Below are 22,415 nucleotides of genomic sequence, written 5' to 3'. Positions count from 1 at the left end.
CAAACATTTTCAGGGAAACCTCAGACTTCCTGCGCTAAGTGAACATTTCCTCACTAAACGGCTGCTGGACAAACGTGAGCAGCGAGCGGTCCGAGGGGATGAATGCCACTTTTGTCCGGGCAGCCGATGGGACGCCGGCGCACCGAGCGAGTGCTGCTCCGCACACACACTTGGGATGTATGGCGAAGGTTTGGGAAGGTCGAAATGAGTGAGGAGTCACTTGGAGGCACTTTGGCCGTCTGGAAGCTGAGCAACAGACAAAACGTGCAATTACCGTGGCGGGATAAAGAGCACCACTCCCAAAATAAACTTCCACTGCGACGTTCCCACTGAAAATCACTTTTTCTTCATCTGCTTTGTTTAGCATCAGCAACTGTCTTTTGTATGAAGGAACTTAAGAATGGTATTGAGATATATGATGCCGTAACAACTTTTAACATATTTCACAATATTGTCCACTCACGTTAGAAAAAAAAGCGTACTTGTATGATTATGATTTCAAAGGACTTTATTCTTGCAATACTGACTTAATTCTGAAAATATTACACCCTTTTATATAAAAAAAACAACTATTTTTCTATAATGCAACTTTTAATGAATGTTTTTAATGAGAAACAAGATTTTTTTCTTGAAAAATATAACTTTTTTTCTTGAAAATAAGACTGTATTCTCTATTCTTTTTCACACACTGCCGACATTTTTATTTTTTTTAATGTCTTAAAATTATGAATTTTCTTTAAAAAATTACTTTTTAAGTAAATTTTTTACCTGTAAAAAAATGACTTTTACTACTTTTTATCTCTGAAGAGAATCAATTGTTGGATATATATATATATTTTTTTTTTACTTTTACTTTTTTTCTTGGAATATTAAACTTATATTCTAGATTCTTATATTTTGTATTTTGAAAAGAGGATATTTTTACAATAAATTATTTCAAAAACGGTTTTATTCTTGAAAGATTGCCATGTTTTTCCAAGTTTTAAATCTGAAAAAAAAAAAAATTCTTCAAGAAAATTTTGTTTTATTGAAAAATAGGACTATTTTTCAAAAAGAAAATATGAATTTCTTTTTGTAATATTAATCTCCAACTTTTTTTCAATCTTTTGGTATTGAAACAAATATGACTCCCAAGTTTTTCAATGTTTTAACGTTGAAAACAACTTTTTATTGAATATTTAAAAGATTTTTTGGACATTTCCAACTCTAAATATCTGACTTGAAAAAAAACAAAAAAACCATCTATTTTCGTAACATGAGAAAGATGATGTAATTTTCTCACTTCCCTTGTCGGCAAAGCTCCAATTGTGTTTTCATGGCGCAAAATGGAAAAGATGCACGCAAAGGATACATGTTGGTCGTCTACGATCACGCATTTATTACCCTAAAGGCAGAAAATGTGATAAAGTGTTGGCTCTTATTGCGTTGTACGCTTGTTCTGGTGAGTGCAAAGTAATTTTCACCAATTTGATATTGCCGTAAAGCCGCCACGGCCGAGTGCTAAGCGCTAAGCTAACAGTGAAGCTGTGGGTGTCGCTCCCTCGGCAGCTCACCCCAAGAGGCCTCCCAGCTGCTCTCCACGTCACACCTCGCCGCAAAGCTGTTTTTGGGATCCTCTTTCGGGCTCGGTCGGTTGAACAGCGCGCCTCCAGTAGGCCACGTAGAAAATTGACTAGAAATGTAAAGTCATAATGATGTCAGGCACCAATGTATGTATTTTTCCTGTATGCAGGTATGTATGCAGATATGTATATTCTGTTTATACTCTAAGTGGTATATTTATGTGCATGTGTCAGTTGGAATGTTGGTTCCTGGTTCAAGTCGATTTGGCCTCGTGGCAGACATCGGCCTCGTTCATCTGTTTATAATATGGCAACTTTTCATTGTAAATTATCTTGCATGTTGGACTTCAGCACACAGAGAGAGAGAGAGAGAGAGAGAGAGAGAGAAGAGGGAGGGTTGGAGTCTCAGAGTGGAAAACTTCATGTTTAAAAAAATCTTGTTTTTGACTTGAAAGACAACTTTATTCTCCTAATATTAAAACATTTTCTCGGGGGAAAAACAAAAAAAAAATTATTGGGAAAAAAAACACGTTGTCTGCGGTAAAAATGATCTTAAGATGAGGGGTTTTTTTCAGGAAAAAATTGAAATTTTGTCTGGATAATAAAAATGTATGATATACATGTTTCTACCAAAACCAAAACTTAATGCCTTGATAATGAATCTTCTAATAAGATAAAATTTCTTTTTTTTTGTCCAAAATAAAATCTTTAGAGCGGAGAAAACAACTTTTTTTCTCTTAGGATTTTGCTTCTTTCCACTGAAAAAGAAAGACTTTAAAAAACTTTGCTTAATGGATTGCGGCTATTTTTTTTTTTCATCCACAAATTATTTTCTTCCAAAAATAAAACTGAGCTATTTTTTTTAACCTGCAAAATATGACATTTTTCGACATTGTTGTGACATTTTTTTTTGGGTCACAAAAATATGAATTGATTTACATAATTGAAAAAAAGAAAAGAAAAAAAAGGCTTTTCGCCAAATAATAAACTTTTTTTTCTTGGATTAAAAATTGTTGTCTTGAAAACACAACTGCATCTCCGTGAAGAATGGAAAGCGTTAATGTGTGTTTGGCAGTCATCTGCACAACGTTCCTCCTCCTTTGCCTCCTTCTCCTCTCAGTGGATGTTTCACACATGATCCACAGTCTCACATTTCACCATCATGTCCCCCCCCGCCCCCCACCACACACACAGACACACACATACACACACTTCCCCACCCCACCCCAAAAACTGCATCTGCATACATCACCGTTCTGCCACGGTGTTTAATAAGACATCATTTGACATAATGTTCAGTAACAAGTAATTTTAAATATGACATGACGTATAGTATGACATTTTAAAAAATACATTCATAATCAGACATTTTACATTATGACATGATTTTTGCTATTAAATGATCTCTAGAAAACATTGGCCAACAAGATGATGTATACTAAGATATCATTTTAGACATGGCATGATGTCTAGCATTACATCATGTTTAATGACATGATATAGTATGACATTTTAAAATATCGAAAGTAGGACTTCAAATTATGTATGACATTTTAATATTTTAAAATATGACATGTTTTATTATGACAATGTATCATAATGCATTATTTTTGAGATCACATTTGCTAACGAGACAATGTGTCGCAAGACAATTTTAGACATGGAATGATGTCATGGAATAATAACATAATGTTTAATGACATAATGACATTTTCATAGTAAGACTTGAAATTATGACATCATAATTTTATCATGACGTGATAAGGCAATATTTGTATGTAGCAAATGTTATGTGTCCAGAAATGGTTCGAATAAGATGGAATAACATATTGTACATAGTTTAATAGAATTTAAGATACAGTAGCAGGTGACGTAAAAAGCTAATGTGTTAAACATCAACAGCTAGCAAAAAGTGAGTCTTTTATTGACTGTTGCCCAGTTTGCTGAATCCCACTTGCATGTGAATAACCTCAGGTCGACTATTTGCGTTCACACTTTGCACTCTTGTGGCAAACGTCTCACTCGCACCGGACTTGTTCGCGACATCACGTTAAAAATGTCAAGCCGTTTGAACAAAATGCTAGCAGGTGGACTGCGTGTTAACAACAAAAATGACTTGTAGTACTACTTTTTTCCGGAACAAATGAAGGCTTATTGTGGTCCCTGGAAACCCTCTTGAGCTACTTCACTGGCTGGGATGAGCCGACAGACTGACCTTTGAACTTTAGCGTCCCTGATGTGGCTGACGCTCAAATGTTTGAAACAAAAATGCTGCAACATTAAGAGGACCATTGCCAAAAGCAGAGCATCTCAGTTGCAGGCTGGAATTCACGATGAGGGCCTTTTAACAAATGTATGAAAAATGTATTTATTTACAGTATATGCTGTATGTCAAGTTACAGAGCCGCATGGCGTGACGCTGACGTGTCCTGGCTTGTGTCTTCCTCGAGGCTCACGGACTGTAAACATCACTTTCTCCCGCTGCAAGATTATCACTTTTTTCACTAAGAAAAACTCAAATATAGCCACAGTCTAAATCAATACATAAAATGACTTCTTGTACAGTGCCATGCAGAAGTATTTGCCTATTTCTCAATTTTTTTATTTTTTTTTTGCTGTTTCTCCACTTTGTTTAAGATCATCAAACAAATTTAAATATCAGGTAAACCAAGTAAACATGATTGAACAGGAACATGAAAAAAATCTTATTTACAGCTGCATGGCTCTGCGTGATGAAGTTATTACCCCCCTTGTTAAATTATTCATTAACTGTGGCTAATCACATTTTTAAAAAGAAACTGAGTTCATTTCACTGACAACACCCAAGTCGGATTACCTCCAGACCTGTTCAATCAAGAAATCCCTTAAATGGAACCCGTCTGACAAAAATGAAGTTGGCCAAAAGATTTAACAAACCTGCGACAAAATGCCACAATCCACAAAAATTGAAGAACAGATGAGAAATAAAGTCATTTAAAACTAAATCTATCAGTCCAGAAAGGGTTACAACACCATTTCTAAAGCTTTTAAACTCCAGCGAAGCATGGTGAGAGCTAATATCTACTAATGGAGAAAACAAGGAACAGTTGTGAATTGTCTCAGGAAAAAGGCAGGCCTACAAAAATTACACCAAGAGCACAGCGACGACTCATCCGAGGCCACAAAGCAACTCAGGACCTGCAGGCCTCCCTTGCCTCAGTTCAGGGTGAGCGTTCATGACTCAACAAGGAAGAGACTGGGCAGAAATGGCATCCATGGCAGAGTTCCAAAGCGAAAACCACTGCTGACCAAAAAGAACATAAACGCTCATTTTACTTTTGTAAAAACAAAAACAAAACAAAACAAAACAAAAAAAAACATCTGACTGATTTCCAAGACTTTTGGGAGAATATAGATGGATGGACTGACAAGGTGAAAGTTGTTGAGCTTTTGGGAAGGTTTGTGTCCCATTACATCTGGCATAAATGTATCAGAGAATTTCAGAAAAAGAACATCATACCAACAGTCAAACACAGTGGTTGTACTGAGATGGTCTGGGGCTGCTTTGATACTTCAGGACCTGGACGACTTGCTGTAATGAATGGAATCATGAATTCTGCTCTTTACATGAAAATCCTGAAGGAGAATGCTCGGCCATCGGTTCGTGACCTCAAGCTTAAGTGCACTTGGTTCTACAGCAAGACGATGATCCAAAACACACCAAATACACAAATACTTTTTCACAGCACTGTAAAAAAAATTCTTGGTAAAATGCATTTCTTGAAAAAAATATGACATTTCAACTTAAAAAAACAAAGATTATTTATTTCTCATAACATCATGACTTTTGCTCAGAAAAAAACGACTTGTCTAGAACATGTGACTTAATTCTCCTGACAATATGTATTTTTTTTCTTCTCAAAGTAAGACTTGTTTCTTTTGTTTCTCAAAAAAGTATTATTTATTCTTGAAAAATACAAGTTTTGGTTTTTAGGAAAACATGACTTCCATGTCTTGAAAAATATGACTGTTCTATTTGAAAAAAGAATATTTGTTTTTATCCTCGAAAATTACTTTCATATTTAAAAAAGGATTTTTTTTTTACACCCAAAAAAACATACCTTTCTAAAAAAGCATGAATCGTTTCTTGAAAATTAAATTTTCTCCCAAAATACAACTTTTGTTTATACTTTTGTTTATTGAAAAACATAACTTTTTGTCTTTAACACCTCTAAAATGCATAAAAGTACGACTTTTTTCTTGAAAAATACAAAACATTTTCTTGAAAACAACTTTTAGAAAAAGACTTTTTACCTCAAAATACTATTCTTGACTTAACAAACATGACTTTGGTTCCTTGTAAAAATAAAACTTTTCCTCAAAAAAAAATTTTTTTTTCACAAATTATTATTATTATTTTTTGAAATTTTGTTTCTAGAAAATTTAAAATATCATGATATATTATTTTTGTCTCAAACATAATTCATGCTGAAATAAATAACAAAAATATTTTTTGTCTCGTAAAAACAACTTTATTGATATTAAGAGTATGATTTACAGCATTCAATTGCATTTAAATGGTAAACCATTGGCTGCAAGGAATGTAAAGCGAAAGCCTTCTTCTCCAGGACTGATTTTTCCTTCCGAGCTTTTCTTTCCAAAGCTGAAGTCACTGAGCACAGCTTTAAGTGATTCCAGATGGTTTGTTTTTTCTTTCTTTCTAGAACTGAACTCATATGGAAGCCGAAGATTTTCCTCTTCCTTGCTCCTCATTGGACGCTTCTACCACTTTTATCATGTATGATTATGGATCAAAGACAAGCATGACCACAAGTGTGAAGTGAGGAGCACCTCAGTGTCACCGACGCCAACTACGCCGTCTCCCCTGAGGAGAGAAGACGCACGGGGGTGGCCAAACTTTTAAGACTGGGGGAGGGAAATGTTAAATGTGCAAAGAGAAATGAAACACTTGAGCAATGTGCAAGGCAGGTACCGACAGGACCGGCATTAAAGCAGAGAGAGAGCGAGGGAGAGAGCAAGAGAGAGAGAGAGAGATAGAGAGAGAGAGACATGGGGGGGGGGGAATAGTAGAAAGGAAGGGGCTCATGAAAATGGCTGAGAAATTCAAGTCAAATCTTTATACTGTATATTTTAGAATGTGACTCTTTCTCATTGGCTACGCAAAAACAACTTTGTCTTAATGCAAATAAAAATGGGAACGCCTCATTGGGCCACTCGCACAAGTCCAAACAGGAAGTTCAAGTCTCAGATGCATCTGTCATTATCTGCTTTACACTTAATGACACGTGGCTGTGAGAGTGAGTGTGTTTTATATTTTGTTTTAAAAAAAAGTATTTCTGTTAATCTTTTTTTCTTTATTAATCAAGGCTTATTTTATTCTATTTTTAGAAAGATAAATACTAACTTATTTTCTTCACAAATAAGTTTTTTTAATCATCATTACTAACTACTGTTATTAATAGTTATAAAAAACAGCTTGTTTTATGTAATTTCATTTCAAAACCGAGGATTATTAACTTTTTAAAATATTTTTTTGTTTAAAGAACCAAGTTTTAATTTATCCATATTTTTTTACTACCTACACTTATGACTTGTTTTTTCATAATAAAAGGTTATTTTATTTTATTTTATTTAGAAAAAAAACATATTTCACTCACTCACTACTGACTTCATTCTTTAACAAATACGCTTTAAAAAAAACAACATTACAACTATTACTATACTATTATAGTATGGTTTTCTTTAAAAGGAAAAAGGAAACATTTTTAAATACATTAAAATAAAAATATCATGATTACTAACTTAAATTAGTATTATTTTTCATTTAAAATATAAGGTTTATTTTATTTTATTTAAAAGGTAATTAGCTACTGTTTGTCTCAATAAATAAATACATAAATATTGTGGGGAATGTTTTTTATTACTAAACTACTAAAAGTGCATTTTTTTCTTAACAAATGACTGATTTAATTTACTTTTACTTCATTAATTGTTCTTCAATTAATTTCATTTCAAAAACTGTTTTTGGAATGATATTCCCTTAACGCTAAACCCTATTCCCTAAACCCTTCACATTCTTCCCAATGTGTGTGTGTCTGTGTGTGTGTTAACTAAGACCATCTGCTTCACTCTTCACAAAAGAAAATAAAAGATTATGATTTTTGTTTTGAATAAAAGTCTCCTGATTGGCCTTATTTAGGTAAAGGTGAAGTGCCAAAGGGTGCAAAAAGTTCACGTTCACCAATCATCATCATCATCATGACACAAACTGCTCAGCCTTCCCTTTTTTCCCTTCTTTTGTGGTCTTTTTTTGGGGTCTGCATACATTTTTCCTCATTGGAGCACACTCCCTTTTGTGGATGTGGCAGGCCTGGGAAACACAACGCTGATGAGAGGCAAAGCACCTCCTCTTCTGCTTGCAGACGTGGACACAGGAGGAGAAAAAAAAAGACAATAATTTCGGGAGATAATGGGGGAGTGGAGGAGGGAAGAAAGCATCGGGTCTCCAGCAGTGCTCAGGCCTCGCTGTTGAATTGATGTTTTATTAAAATGGTCTTAAGAGAATCACAAAAACTTCCATGCAGTCACAAGTCAGGATGATTGTCCACATTGTGGTGTTGAAACCTGCTTTATAACAATAGAAGATACGATTTTGAGTTTTTTTGTTTGCGTGCACGTTTTGTGAGCCAGCGAACAAGCTCGCGCTGACTTTTCAACGCTTGTGAGCCAGCAGACATCTTCCAGCACCACATGACACTCGTCTATATTTGGGCAACGGGCTGCGGCCAATGAGGAGCTGGCGTCATGAAGCCCTCCCCCCTCCCCACTCCCTCCACTCTCCTAAAAAAATGTGACGTGGACGCCTTAAATCCGCTTTTTTATGTTCAGCAGCCGCCAGGAGACGTTTGCCTCTAAGTGTCGGTTCACCTTCTGAATGTGGTGTTTCCTCCCAGAGTGCCGCCCTGAGGAACACCTTCAATGTCTGCAGATACCACCTGACACATGTATGACAAGCCTCTCCTCAAAGAACTTCCAACCTCCAAAAAGAATAATCTGGGGCCTATGTTGTCAGTCTTTCTGCTAAAATTGATTCATTTGGCCTTTTAAAGTGCAATAGACAAAGCACATTTAAAAATTAATTTTTCTCAAGCTGCTGCTGCAAGTCATCTGCTACCTGAAGAATAAAACGTAGGCCGCTTTAATCAAGTACTTGGTCTTTTACCCTATTGGTGTGGTTCATACGGTGAAGTCCAAATAGAGTAATTAAACGGGAGTGAACCGAATCAGTTCAAAACACGTCTAGCAGAGTTTATGAATCCAGGTTTAGACCAGATAAAGGTCTCAAAGCATCCTTAAGCGTTAAGCGGTTTAGCTGAAACAATCTTTTGCAATACCAATTTGAGACGTGTATGTCTTCTGTACTGTTGAGTATGCGCGGCATCATGCAGTCAAGTCAGCAACCCATAAACAAATAATGGCCGGCACCCTGTGTTTCTATACAGAACAGCAGCCCAAATCTCCCGTACAGGCCTGCAGGGGGTCAAGCTTTACATGTTCAAGTTTGTTCCTGTGTCAAGCCGCGTAAAACCTTACCATCTTTGCTACCAGGCTGCTGCATGCTACCCATTAGTGAGCGGGCCTCTTTATGGCACTCGACTGTATATCCCCCAGGGTGAAAGAGATCTCAGCTCAGTTTGAATCTGGAGCAATTACACAACAAACGACCAGAGGGGGAAATCAGCACTTCTTATAATTCAAACTAATAATCTAGCAATAGCTTCCATGCCAGGCAGGCTACATTGTTCTGGTCTGGCATGGTGATGGAAGCAGGTGGACCAACAGTCAAGACAGAAAACCTAAGCAGAAAGTAGAACAAGGACAAATAATCCGAATTCGGGTGGGCCATAGATACCTAACAAAAGAGGCACTGATTGACAAGACAAAGAAGGTGGGGGCCACAAGACCAGGTGAAACAAACAGAACACAAACTTCCACTCACTAAAAGAGGACATCACCGTCCCAAAAAAAATTGGTGACCAACACTGACGAAAGGGAGGCCACGCTTTTCCATATGAATCTGCTATAGAATGTTGTAGGGCAACCCAATTTAGTCATCAGGCCTCCTTGCCCGTTGTTTTACAAGGGCCCTAAGATGGTTTGTGGCTCAACCGTTCACCTACAGAAGCCCCTAGAGCCAATATAAAACACTCAGGGGTGCAGAAACCACTGCAAATATCAAAGAAAATCCTTTGATCTTACCCAGAAAATATTACGAAAGCAGGCCGATGGCGTCAACACTGTGACGACCTCCACAAATATCTTTTTCAACTCATACGAACAAAAATTGTGTCGTCTGCAAGATCCGCTGAGATCAAGTATATTTTTACATTTAAAAAAAAAATGCAAGACATGAAAGTTATAGTAGATTCGCCACTGAGGAACACGTCCAGCTTGCTGAGCAAGTATCGATCGCAAGCTGTTGGCCGCAGCAAGGACAATGTTTTGCTCGGGACATAGCGTCTAGCGGGACATCTGGTTTGGTCGCCACTGGACACTTTCATGGCTCAGTTTACAGACGTCTTACAGTCTTACGGGACTGGGATAGTCGTTAGCCAAAGGACAGTGGAGAAGCTAAGCGAACAGTGTTTGGAAGACGCTTCGACGACTGGGAATCCAAACGGTGATACAATGACCGTCTCTCTCAGAGACAGAGACGATGCTTTTAAGGGTACAAAAGACTTTTACAGTATTACAACTAAGTACAAACAGCAACCTTGGAGTCCAAATATGAGTCAATATGTACAGTAGCTTTATATTAAAACTGAGGTACCGCAATTTCTGAAAGAGTTGAAATATTTTGTCGATTTGGGTCTGGAGATACTTGGAAAACTTGGTCCCACTGAGACCCTTAACTTTGGAACAACCTGAAAGCTTCTACCCTTGACACTGTCCACTTTCACAGATTTTTTATTTTTATCTGTACATTTTAGGACCTGGAAAATGTACAAACTGTTGGCTTGGAGAAACTACAGTACTATGAGGGACAGAAATGGGCACCTACTGTACCCTATTCCTGACAATGAAGGACTTGGTATTGGCCGATGACTTGGTAGCCAAAAAGGACTTCACTTTAGTGGGAACATATTCATTTGGCCCAGAACACTTGCCTTAAAGACAAGTACCTTGAGTGACAGAAATGGGCCCCTACTGTCCCCCTATTTCTGATGGTGTAGGACTTGGTAGTGGATGGAAAGTTGGACCGGACGACTTGGTGGTACCCTAAAGGACTTTCTCTTGTGGGAACATACCGTACTTTTTGGTCCAGAAGAGTTACCTTGGAGAAACTCAAGCGCCTTAATTGACAGAAATATACCAATTACGGGCAAATTGGGCTGGGTTTTGTCCAGTCTTGGTTATGACAGGATAGGACAGGATAGGACAGGATAGGACAGGATAGGACAGGGGGAGAAAGTCGGACGGACGGAAACCAAACTTTCATTACTTTTTCCCAAACCTACAATGGATTAAATGGTTACGGTTTCAACTTTTTTTTGTTAAATTCACATCTCATGGAGCTGTTACCAGCGGGTCTGAAGACGCTTTACCTCCTCATCCAAGCATTGGAGGATCAACAGAAGACGGGACGAGGAGCGCCGCAGCGGTTCCGTGTGTGAAGCCAAGAGCCAAACCCAGTGGCCTTTTTTCTCCAGCGGACGCTGTAACCCTCTAATTTGACTTTTATTTTTAGAATGAGTTTATTGAGCGCTCCCTTTCTATGCGAAATGCACAGAACTCACTCAAGCTCACTGGCTGCCACCCTGCTACGATCATTCGCAAATAGGAATTTTAGTGCCATTATTAAAAGCATTTTTTTTTGGGGGGGGTCATGCCACTGTGTCACAAAATCTCCCAGCCTAACAGGTTGACCATGCTCAGGAAACAGGCGCCACTCTTTTTGCAGTATTTATGTGATATTTTAACACATGCGGGATTGCGCTCCCCTCTGTTAAAAGTCGTGCTGCTCCCACGGACAACCTGGTTTCAGGATGCGTCCAGGTGCACCAACACTGTAACCACTCTGCAAGATGAATAAATGACACTTCCTTCTTTTAATGACAACGCGCACATGCTAAGGGAGGCTAATCACAGAACATGCCGACGGTAATTATAACTCAATGCTGACTGGCACCCAAAGTCAGCATTGCAATTTATGAGGGGGGCGTCTTTCAATAAGCAATGCTAGCTTCATGTTCCAAGCAATGTTAGCTGACACAATGTTGCTAGCCTTTGCTTAATTTCGAATTTTGTGGTAACTAGAGGGTCTAATAGTTGATTGTACGGTATAGACTGCTGAGTATAGACTGCTTTAAAATAAAATCTCCGATGTTTTTCACAAAATCAGATTTCTAATTTTAATCGATTGGGGTCCCCCCCCTCCCTGTGGAATTTATTTCTTCTGAATCTAAACAGCCTTTCATTTACCTTCATAAAATGAGCCATCAAACTGTCTCATTGTATGGCTTGGCTGGTCCAAGTCTGTTGTCCACTTCTCTCTCAGTCTTTTCTCATGTAAAGTTGTGCAGGTCTGGCAAGGTGACTTGCGCAAAATATTTGCAGCTTGGAAGCACATACCTCGGGTCAAAAGTTGGCAATATGTGGATAAATCACCTTTTTTTCGCAACGTATAAATGGGCACTATGTCATTGGCAACGATAAAGTTCCATGATTGCCTCCCACCAAGTTCCTTTCTTGCCATGCCGAAAACAATGTGGAAATGATTCCATTCACGTTGTCTGTTTCTTAGCAGGAATTAAAACTCAAATTCCTTTTTGGAGAAATAGTCACGAGAGGTCAGAAAAGTCCATTGTTGGCAAAAGTAAACAAGCTCCTCTCTGTTCGCAGCCATGTTGTTAAGTGTTTGGACCTGCTTTGAACTACAGAAGCCATGAAAAACAATAAAAATACAAAATAAATCATCCTGACAAATAATTATCTGTAAAATCTATTCATTGCCCAGCCCTGACGGTCGGTACAACATGAGTAATATTTCAGATTTTTCTTATCAATGAGGGGGCAGACATCTTTGGTTGGGACTTCCTGACACTCTAAATTATTGGGGAATATGCTTAGAGCAAATCACTTTCTTACAAACAACTGGAATAGGCATGCGGTCCATGTAAAGTAATATGAACTATGAGACATTTCTTCCCTAAATGTAAGAATAACAAGCAAAGAGGCCAAAGCTGAAGTCCGACTGCTGTACTGCAACAGTTAGCTGAGCTAGTCAGAGATATTTCACACATTTTATCATCAGTTAACAATATAAAGCAAGGGTGGCCAAAGAATGAAATACAGCCCATTGAGCTCTTCAATCTGGCCCGCCGAGCGTTTACATTATCAATATTTGTTGCATTCATTCAGCAATTTTATTTTTTTACGAAAATTGGTTAACTCAAATATATTTATATATTTTTAATTCATTTATCTGAGCAAATCATTGTCTATTATTTCAAACAATAAAATAAAAATATATTTGTAAATAAATGCGTTTACATATATTTGTTTTTAATTGTTTAATTATTATTATAAACAATCAACCAATTATGCTTACATATATGTATTTTTTAAACATGTAATAAAATACATATGTATTACAAATATGTTATGAAATATTTGGTTGATTTATGAATAAAATATATAATAAATAATTATACACAATTCAAATATGTTATTTTGTTATTTGAAAGAACTCAATTATCCAATTATTGAATGAGGTAAGTGAAATAAATAAATACATCTATAGCTAAATTTAATATTTATAATTACCCAATTACAGTATTTAATAGAATACTTGAAAAATGAAGTATATATGTAATTGAATTATTAATTTACTTTTAAAAAATTACAATTTTGTGTACACATTTTAACTTTCGATTGTTTTTATTTTATCAGTTTGACCTCATCTATGGATGTGCCCATCCCGGATATGGCGTGCATTATATCTTGTTCAATTCAAGGACGATTGGCACTCAATGGTAGCCCCCTTCTCCAACGATTAGCGACCCTTTTCCTGCTTGCGCATTGGGCCCTGGGAAGGGAAGTAAACACGGGCCACAGATCGGGAAGCGATGGCGAGATGTCGTCAGCGGCCTTCTGCTGCACCGCGTGCAACATGCGAAAAGCGTTAGCGCTGCTTATGCAGGGTGACCCGGGAGGAGAATTTCGGCTCCTCCTCCTCCTCCAGTCGCTTTTCCAACATGTGGCGGGCAAAAGGGTTCTTCATCATGCGTGGACAAACAAAAGTAGAGAGAATTTGTGCAAACGGAGGGCAATTAAAGACAAACTACCAACAACCCCCCGCCAAAAAAAAAAGGAAAAAGCGAAACAGGAGCAATAGGAAGTGCTATCAACATGTTGATCTCTGAGTGTTTACTTAGAGAGAAGTGACATTCTCTGCAGGAACGCTGACAAAAAAGTGAAACACTTTGATGGTTTCCACTTAAAGAAAAAGGGAAAAAGTCATTTTTGCTGGTTGGATGTTTCGGGGCGGGAGTGAAGACCACATTGCATTCTTCTTCATTGAGGTCACCATTTTTTTTTTCTTCTCCTCCTCCTCCACTGCTCAGCAAAGCAGAGCTGCAGCTCAGCTTTCTTCTTCTTCTTCTTCTTCTTCTTTCACCCAAATACTTCCTACTGTCATCTCACTACTTCACAGTGTCCAGTTTACGGTTGTCTTGAAGTTTAATTAATAACTGTACAGGAAATGTGTTAATTAACATTCCTAACTATCATTCAAGTGTAAAAAGAAGTTAACCACTGGAAAAATAATACAACAATAAAATGTAAAACAGTAACAAGTAAAATATAATCTACTGGCATACCTTTAAAATAATTAAAGATGGATCAATAATAAAAGGACTAAATAAACCTCTTGCGAACCCTGAAGGGACCAGTTGAAAGTCACTTTACTCGAGTAAAAAAAAAAAAAAAAAAAAAACTGTAAAGTAATATTTCCTCTTTAAATCATTCAACAATTATTTTTCTTCTTTACATAACTGTATACATCCGTTTAAATCTAAAAAAGCGCTAATATTTCTTGCATACCTGTGATCAATTATAAAACCAAACAGCACACACAATGACATTAAGTCGTCCTGTCGTGTCCTGGAGGGAGTCCCACAGGTCTCAAAAAGATGGCCGCACTTTGTTGTCATGTGACCCTCTTTAAGAAAACAATAACAACACAGGCAAACAGCCAAGTTCCATATCGCACATTTAGTTGATGAAATGTGAACGATAACGTGGGGCTGAGGCCGCAGTCCACATTATTTCTCGGCACGTGTGGCGTGCAGATGTGCAGCACTCGCTGCCGAGTCAGACCCACAAAATGGAGTCAAGTCAGTGGAACGCAAAGCTCCTTTTGCAACTTCTATTGACCTTGTTTCTCACATTAAAGCTCTATTGCACTAGAAAGTGCAACGCCACGTATGAACACTCAAATAAATCGTGCAATTATAAAGCAGCTTTTGGAGAAAATAAAGGATTCCTTCGCGAGAAAGCATCTGTGAAGGCACAAGTAAAAGTTGCCTTGTCACTTTTTTTTCTAAAAGCCCAAAAATATACGATTCCTCCCTGTCAGTGAATGCGTCAGTAAAATCAAGCAATGTCCACATTTCTTATGGTGAAAATACGACGCAAATTTAAATTCCTCCCCTAGGAAACGTCAGTGAACGCACTAGTAAAGGCTGCTGTGATACTTTTTTAAGGTTCTGTAAGTCCTAAACATATGAAGCCAGTTTGGAGGGGAAATAAAATAAGGATTTGCCACCTAGAAAGTGCCATTACCTCACTTTGGTACAGGATTCCTGAAAATATGAGGCCTATTTGTAGAAAACTGAGAATTTGCGCCCTAGAAAACGCTTCACTTTTCTCAAAGGTTCTAAAAGTCATGCAAATATTGAGGCGAGTTTGGAGAAATCGAGAAAGTGCCTGTGAAGTTTTGGACAAATTGAACAAAACTAAAGATTCCTCCCTTAGAAAACATCAACGAATGCACCTGTAAAAGCTGCCATAATACCTTTTTTTAATTATTTGTTTTTTACCCGTCTAAAAGTCCTGAAAATACGAGGCGAATTTGAAGAAAATTGAGAATTCCTCCCGCAGAACGTATCGGTGAAGGCCACACATCCACGTGTCTTGTTGAACTGAACGTCTCAACTATTGTTGACATCGCTCTTATCTCACTTACATTGTCTTTTATTCCCGCTGTAATGTTCATAATACTAACAGAAAAGATGGAACGTTGCTGCCAGTTAGACTGGTGCCTTTAGCATGCGCTTGTTTGTCGCCTTTGAACGCAGCACTGTCCCATCGATTCCTCCTTTTACATCCCATTCCTTGGAATTATCTCCATGTATTGATACTGCCAACCATTTTCAACTGATGAGCAATGAGGATTATTTTATAGCGTGGACGTTTTTGGGACTGTTCTTCCACACCAAACTGTGCCTCGCAACCGAAAGAGAACAGGCACAAATAACGGACGGACTTCAACCTCTGAGTGGAGGGAAGTTATTGATTAAGAGGTGTGTCCCAATACTTTTGTCCACATAAAAGTGGACTCATTTTTGTTTGTGTAGCTGAGAGGAGAGGATGACTCATCTATTTTTTTCCCCATTTCCAGCCTCTCTCTCTTAGTTTGAATTTACCTTCACAGAAAGAAGACTTTTTTTTCTTCTCCTTTTTTTTTTCAAACCTTCAAGCTCCGCCATGACACCATACACACACTCTCTCTTTCTCTATTTCTGTTGTCTGTCTTTGGCACCTCCTACTTTCAGCCTCACATGTGAAGACCGTAACGACAATTCCAGACGGGATCTGGGCTCTTCCACCCCCTTCATCTCCACTCTTTGACACTGTTTTTTTGTGGTAACAGTTTACAGCTAGCGCCCAAAATACAATTTAAAAAAACGCTCGGACATTAGCGAGACAAGATTACAAAACGTACAAATATGTTCATATAAGAGAAGCATGGGGGTTAAAAGTAAAAGCACATGGCAGCAACGCAGTTTAATGTGGCTTACTAACTTTAGCAGATGTTGGGAATGACAAACCACGTTGAAGAAGAAGACCAGAGAGCACCAGGGTCGACTGGAAATACCAAAAACAGAGGATTCCTCCCTTGGAATGCATCAGTGAACACACCAGTAACAGAGTTTCATGAAACCTTTTTAAGGTTTTAAAAGTCATTCAAACATGAGACCATTTTGGAGAAAACTGAAGATTCCTCAACTAGAAAGAGTCAGTCAATGATTTTTTGGGGTTTTTTTTTTTAAGTTCTGAAAGATGTGAAAACAGGTGAATTTGAAGAAAAATTTGCTTTCTTCCAATAGCGGGCCACAGTGAATGCACCATCTAAAAAAAATCATGAAAAAATGAGGTGAGTTTGGAGAAAGCTGATGCTTCATCCCCAAGAATTGTGCCAGTGAATGCACCATGTCCCTTTTTTTTAGGTTTCTAAATTTCCTAAAAAGATGAGGCAAGTACTGTATAGAGAAAACTGAGGATTCAGTGAATGCACCAGCAATTCCGTGTCACTTTTTTCACGTTCATATTCAAAATGGAGAGTAGTTTGGAGAAAGCTGGAGATTTAGCCCCTGGTGAACACAACACGTCAGTTATTCTCAAGGTTCTGAAAGTCAGGAAAACATGAGGCCAAAGCGAGAATGCCGCCGCTAGAAAGCAGCAGTGAACGCACCAGTAAAAGCGTGCCCAGTAACTTTTTAAAAAGTCATGAAAATATGACACGAGTTTGTACAGAACTGATGACTCGTCCTCTAGAAAGTGCCAGTGAAAGCACCACGCCACTTGTTTCAATGTCATGAAAATATGAGGCGAGTTTAGATCAAACTGAGGATTCCTCCTATTGAAAGCATAAGTGAACGCAACAGTAAAAGCCTGTTATGTCACGTATCAGATTCATATTGAAAATAGTTTGAGAGAAAGCTGAAGATTTGTCTCCAAGAAAGTGCCAGTGAACACACCATGTCACTTTTTCTTCATGGTCTGAAGGTCATGAAAATATGAGGCCAGTTTGAACTTGAACAAAAGTGAAGATTGCTCAGTGAACGCATCCGTAAAAGCTGCCACATCACTTTTTTAAGGCTCTAAAAGTCATCAAAAATATGAAGAGTATGGAAAAATAAGATTCCTTCCCTCGAACAAAAAACAAAACAAACTGTGACTACACAAGTAAAATCATGCAAAGTCAATATTTTATTTAGTTAAGGTTCTAAAAGTTATGAAAATGTGAGGTGCATCAGTGAACGCACCAGTAAAAGACTGCCATGTCACTTTTTTTTAAGTTTTTAAAGGTAGTGAAAATATGAGACCAGCTTGGGCCAAATTGAAGATTCTGCAACTAGAAAGTGCCAGTGAAGGCACCACGTCTCTCTTTTTGAAGTTTCTTAAAGTCATACAAATATAAGTCAAGGGTGGAGAAAACTGAGGATTCCTCTCCTAAAAAGCGTCCCTGAACGCACCAGTAAAACGTGCCATGTCACATTTCTTTAAAGGTTCTAAAAGTTAGAGAGAAAATGTGCAACATTCCCAATGTAGGGAAATACGACACCTCCAACCCACCCACTCCTTTAACTCTATGGTGCAGCGTTCATGAGCCACTTTCAAGACAAATGATCAATAAGTTGTGCTGTGGCGTTTGTTGTTGGTTTTTTTTTTTCTTCCCAAAAAGTCATTAATGCACAACAATACTTCCAATCAACTTTTACAAACCCGTGCGGTTGTTCTTTAGCAGCCTGTCAGCCGACTTGCACACTATCTCAAAGTACAGGGAAGGATCCCGTCAGATTTTCCATCTGGGCTGTCTGACTGGATGTCTGCGGCATTGGTGGAGGGGGCGAGGAGGGAGGGAAGGAAGGATGGCTAAGAGAGAGGGCGAGAGAGAGAGAGAAGGCGAGGGAGGGTGGGATGGAGGGATGGAGAGAGCTTGGACGAACGCGATGGGGGCTGGGATGGGGGACGAAGCCAGACAGTATAAGAAAACCAGACCGAAACGTCATGAAAAAAAAAAAAAAAAAAAAAGTATCGGGGCAATCGACGACTGCTCCCAGTGCACCCAGCGAAGGTGATGAAAGCTTACTTGGAGGAGTTTGGCTCGGAAGAACACCAGCAAACGGCTCTCTGGTGGGACAGTTGCAGATTTTGGCAACGGCGCCACTTTTGATTTACTTCCTGTTGGTGGAATGCGTCCCAATACTTTTGTGTGTCCACTACTATCGCCTGCGAAGGCACCAAATGAGCAAGCAGCCTGAGTGGAAATGATGACTTCCCAGTGCACACGCAGACTCTCACAAGACAAGGGAGACCATGGAGATGGCTTCTTTCTTTGCTTTTGTTTTTTTTTGCATTAGGCCTCAGGAGCAGAAGTCACACTTTAGGCACTACTGCAGATTCAAAAGTGAGGATTCCTCCCCTAGAAAGCACCTATGAACGCACCAGTAAAAGCGTGTCATGTCTCTTTTTTCAAAGGTTTGAAAGGACATGGAAATATGAGGCAAGTGTGGAGAAAACTGAGAATTCTTCCAATAGAAAGGGTCAGTGAACGCACCAGTAAAGTCTCGCCACATCAACATTTTTGAAGGCTCTAAAAGTCATAAACATATGAGGTTAGTTTTGAGAAACCTGAGCATTCCTCCTCTTGACACCATCAGTGAACGCATCGGTGTAAGCTGCCATGTTAGAATTTGAAGTTTGTAAAAGTCATGAAAATATTTGGTCACCTTGGATAAAACTCTGGATTCCTTCGATGTCTTTTGGAAAGTTATAAAAGTCATGGGAACATGAGGTGAATTTAAAGAAAACGGAGGATTCCTCCAATAGAACGCAGCAGTGAACACATCAGGAACAGCGTGTCACTTTTTTCAAGGTTCTAAGACTCATGAAAATACGGGGAGAGTTTTGGGGAAAAAAGGAGGCTTCAGTAAAAAGACCAGCCAAATCATGCTTTGCAAACATTTGTGAAGCCTCTTAAAGCTGTGAAAATATGAGGCAAATTTGAAGCTAGACAAGTGATAACATGGCGAGCCTTTCTTTTTTGCATGAGCCCTCCGGAGCAAGATTCATATTAGGCCCTGTTGCAAGTCACTGGCCGTACATTCACACTCCAAACAAGTACGGGGCTCGGCAGCCCCAATATAAGCTTTGTTATCCGTGTTATGGGCTACTTAGAGTGTGTGTGCAGGTTGACGTGTATCACAGTGCGCTTAGCATCGAAAGATATTGTAGTGCGCCCCATGTGATTGGCGATACTGTACAATTTTCACAGTCACGCACTGTAATTTGTCTGAGGTAGGTGGGCCCAAAAAACAAGCAAACAAAGCGTGAAAAGATGGATTTGAATGGTAACCAAGGAAGAAACACTCGCCAAAGGAGAAATTAAATGCATATTTTTGAATTTTCACACTAATGAATGTCCCTTGGGAGAGTAAATTTGTGCGTGTAAAGGAAAGTGAGGCACAGGGGGAGGTTTAGTGCAAAGCTACAAGTAGGAACACGTGCACGCTGCAGCTCACAGGCTTGCAGGGAATGTAAAGTTTGCTCTTTTCAGCCACCCGGCGAGTGCTGGAAAGGCTTGAAGATGCTTCGTCAACCGGCGCAAACTTTTCATTTTTCGCCGTGTACAGCACGACCGGGCAGTCGTCTTAGTTTTAGTTTTAGTCTGTGACGAAGTCTACTGCATGCGTCGGTTTCAGCGGTGGCGGGCCGCACATTTGGGACCTCGGCCTTCCGTGGGGACTCACCCGATACATCTTAATACCGCCGCTATCACGTTGCAGCCAATTCTGTTATTATGTACAAAAATGCAATACAGTAAACCCACCACCAGATTGCTACAGACATATTTTGCCAGTTGAACATTTTAAGACTAAATCTGCAACCAAATCGAACTCTACGGGCTCAATTTTCATGACCGTCGTAAATCTAGAGCGGCAGGTGGCCGAACATTTGCATGGAGGCAGGTTAGACCGATGTTGGTAATTTCGCAGAGGAGCGTAAGCTGGCCTATTGAAAAGAGGGAGGTCTACGACGCTGTGGGAGTGAACACGGCCGATTTCAATCATGTCCAATCAAAGCGGCCCCTCTCATTCCCTTTCAATGTAACACAATGACAGTCTGGCACGGAGACATCTCTGTGCGGAAGAAGACGATGTGGAAAAGGACGACGCGTAATCGCAGCGATCCGTGCGTGACTGCAGCATTGTCGCTGCTCAGACAATGCGAGCGGGTCCCCTTATTAAATACAGAATGAGCTGGTGATAACCTCGGATGACTTAAATATGTCCATGGCCCTCATCTATCTATCCCCGCACCCCTAATCGTTTATGTGCCCCCATAACTGTGCCGGCCAGTGGGATGATTTAAAAAATATAATGCAATAATGATGATACTATTCATAATAATGTGTTCAATTAATTGATTTCTTCAATGCTTCAGAGGGTTTGATGCCCGCTGTTCACGTATTTATGAATGAAATATGTCTGACATCCACCACACGTTCACGAAGCTCATGTATCTGTCTCCCTGTGCCCCGACCAATTTCACCAAAATGGCGTTAGACCAGCGGTCTACCTACTGCGCCGGACTGAGACGTGGTCTCATGAAGCATACGTTTAGACTGACTTTTTACCCCCAGACTTAGTAATAAAAATAGGCTTGGTCATACGCGTAGTTATAGATAAAGATATAGACTTGAGTTTTTTCTCTCCCTCCATGTCAAAGTCCATCACGAAGCCTACATATGTCTTACTCGAAGTCTATACGAATGCTTGCAGACCAAGACGAGTTATTTTTGTCCCACATCTGCTTTTTTTGTCACACTGAGATCTGTTAGCTTTCGGCTCCTGGCGCTCACCTGAGCTGGCCCTTGCCTGCGATCTGCTCGAATGTTCCGCAGGTCCGAATGAGCTTGAGCAGCTTCCGCCCAAAAGAAAGAAAAAGAAAGAAAAAAAAAAGGCCACAAAACGATCTGTTACAGCGAGGCAGCGAGACTTCATTCTGAGGCACTGAGCAGAAAATTACAAGTTCTATTTAAACGCAGAGCGACGGTTCACTTGTGGAACTTTTGCACCAACACTCCAGGGTTACAATACGTCTGACTCCATCTGACTCGTACTGTGACTACTTGTACTACTAACTAACTACTGTACTTGCTCCTACTACTGTACCAGTACATTACTGCCTGTGCTACCAATACCACGACTCATTTTACTATTACTATCACTACTACTACTATGACGTCTGCGAATGAACCTACTACAACTCCCAGCAGCATACTACCACTGCTACTACTACTACTACTACTACTACTATCATGACCACTCCTAGACATATAAGTACGACTGCTAATACTTCTACCAAAACTAATACCGGCACTACCAATATTACTATTACAAGGACCTCTCCATCACTATTACAACAACTACTACTACTACTACTACGATTATGAGTACTACTGTTTCAACTGCTACTACAACTACTGCACTGCTATCACTAGTAGTATGACTACAACAACTACTAGTAGAATGACTCCCAGCACTAACACTACTAGAGCTATTACTACTGCTGGTATTGCTGCAACAATTGTTAAGAGTACTACTACCACTCCGACTACTACTGATGGGTACTAATGGGACTAATCAGCACTACTTTTATGACTACTACTGCTACTTAAGAGTATTACTCCTTGCACTCCTACTCTACTACCAAAACTATTACTACTAATAACACTAGTATTATAGAGACTACTAATGCCGTCTCTACTACAACGACGACTAC

At 39.1% G+C, this 22,415-nt stretch overlaps 1 long non-coding RNA gene across 1 annotated transcript; it reads left to right on the top strand.

The window, feature by feature from the left end:
* The first annotated feature begins 1,228 nt into the window (after positions 1 to 1,228).
* LOC133469315 (uncharacterized) lies at positions 1,229 to 6,791 on the top strand. The gene is made up of 2 exons (XR_009785670.1): positions 1,229 to 1,732; positions 6,266 to 6,791. It is a non-coding gene; the product is annotated as an uncharacterized LOC133469315 (long non-coding RNA).
* Positions 6,792 to 22,415: the final 15,624 nt, after the last annotated feature.

This window comes from Phyllopteryx taeniolatus, chromosome 19 (assembly GCF_024500385.1).
Source record: "Phyllopteryx taeniolatus isolate TA_2022b chromosome 19, UOR_Ptae_1.2, whole genome shotgun sequence".
Lineage (NCBI taxonomy): Eukaryota > Metazoa > Chordata > Actinopteri > Syngnathiformes > Syngnathidae > Phyllopteryx > Phyllopteryx taeniolatus.
The sequence above is the reverse complement of the archived record's forward strand: the minus strand, read 5'-3'. Positions and strand labels throughout refer to the sequence as shown.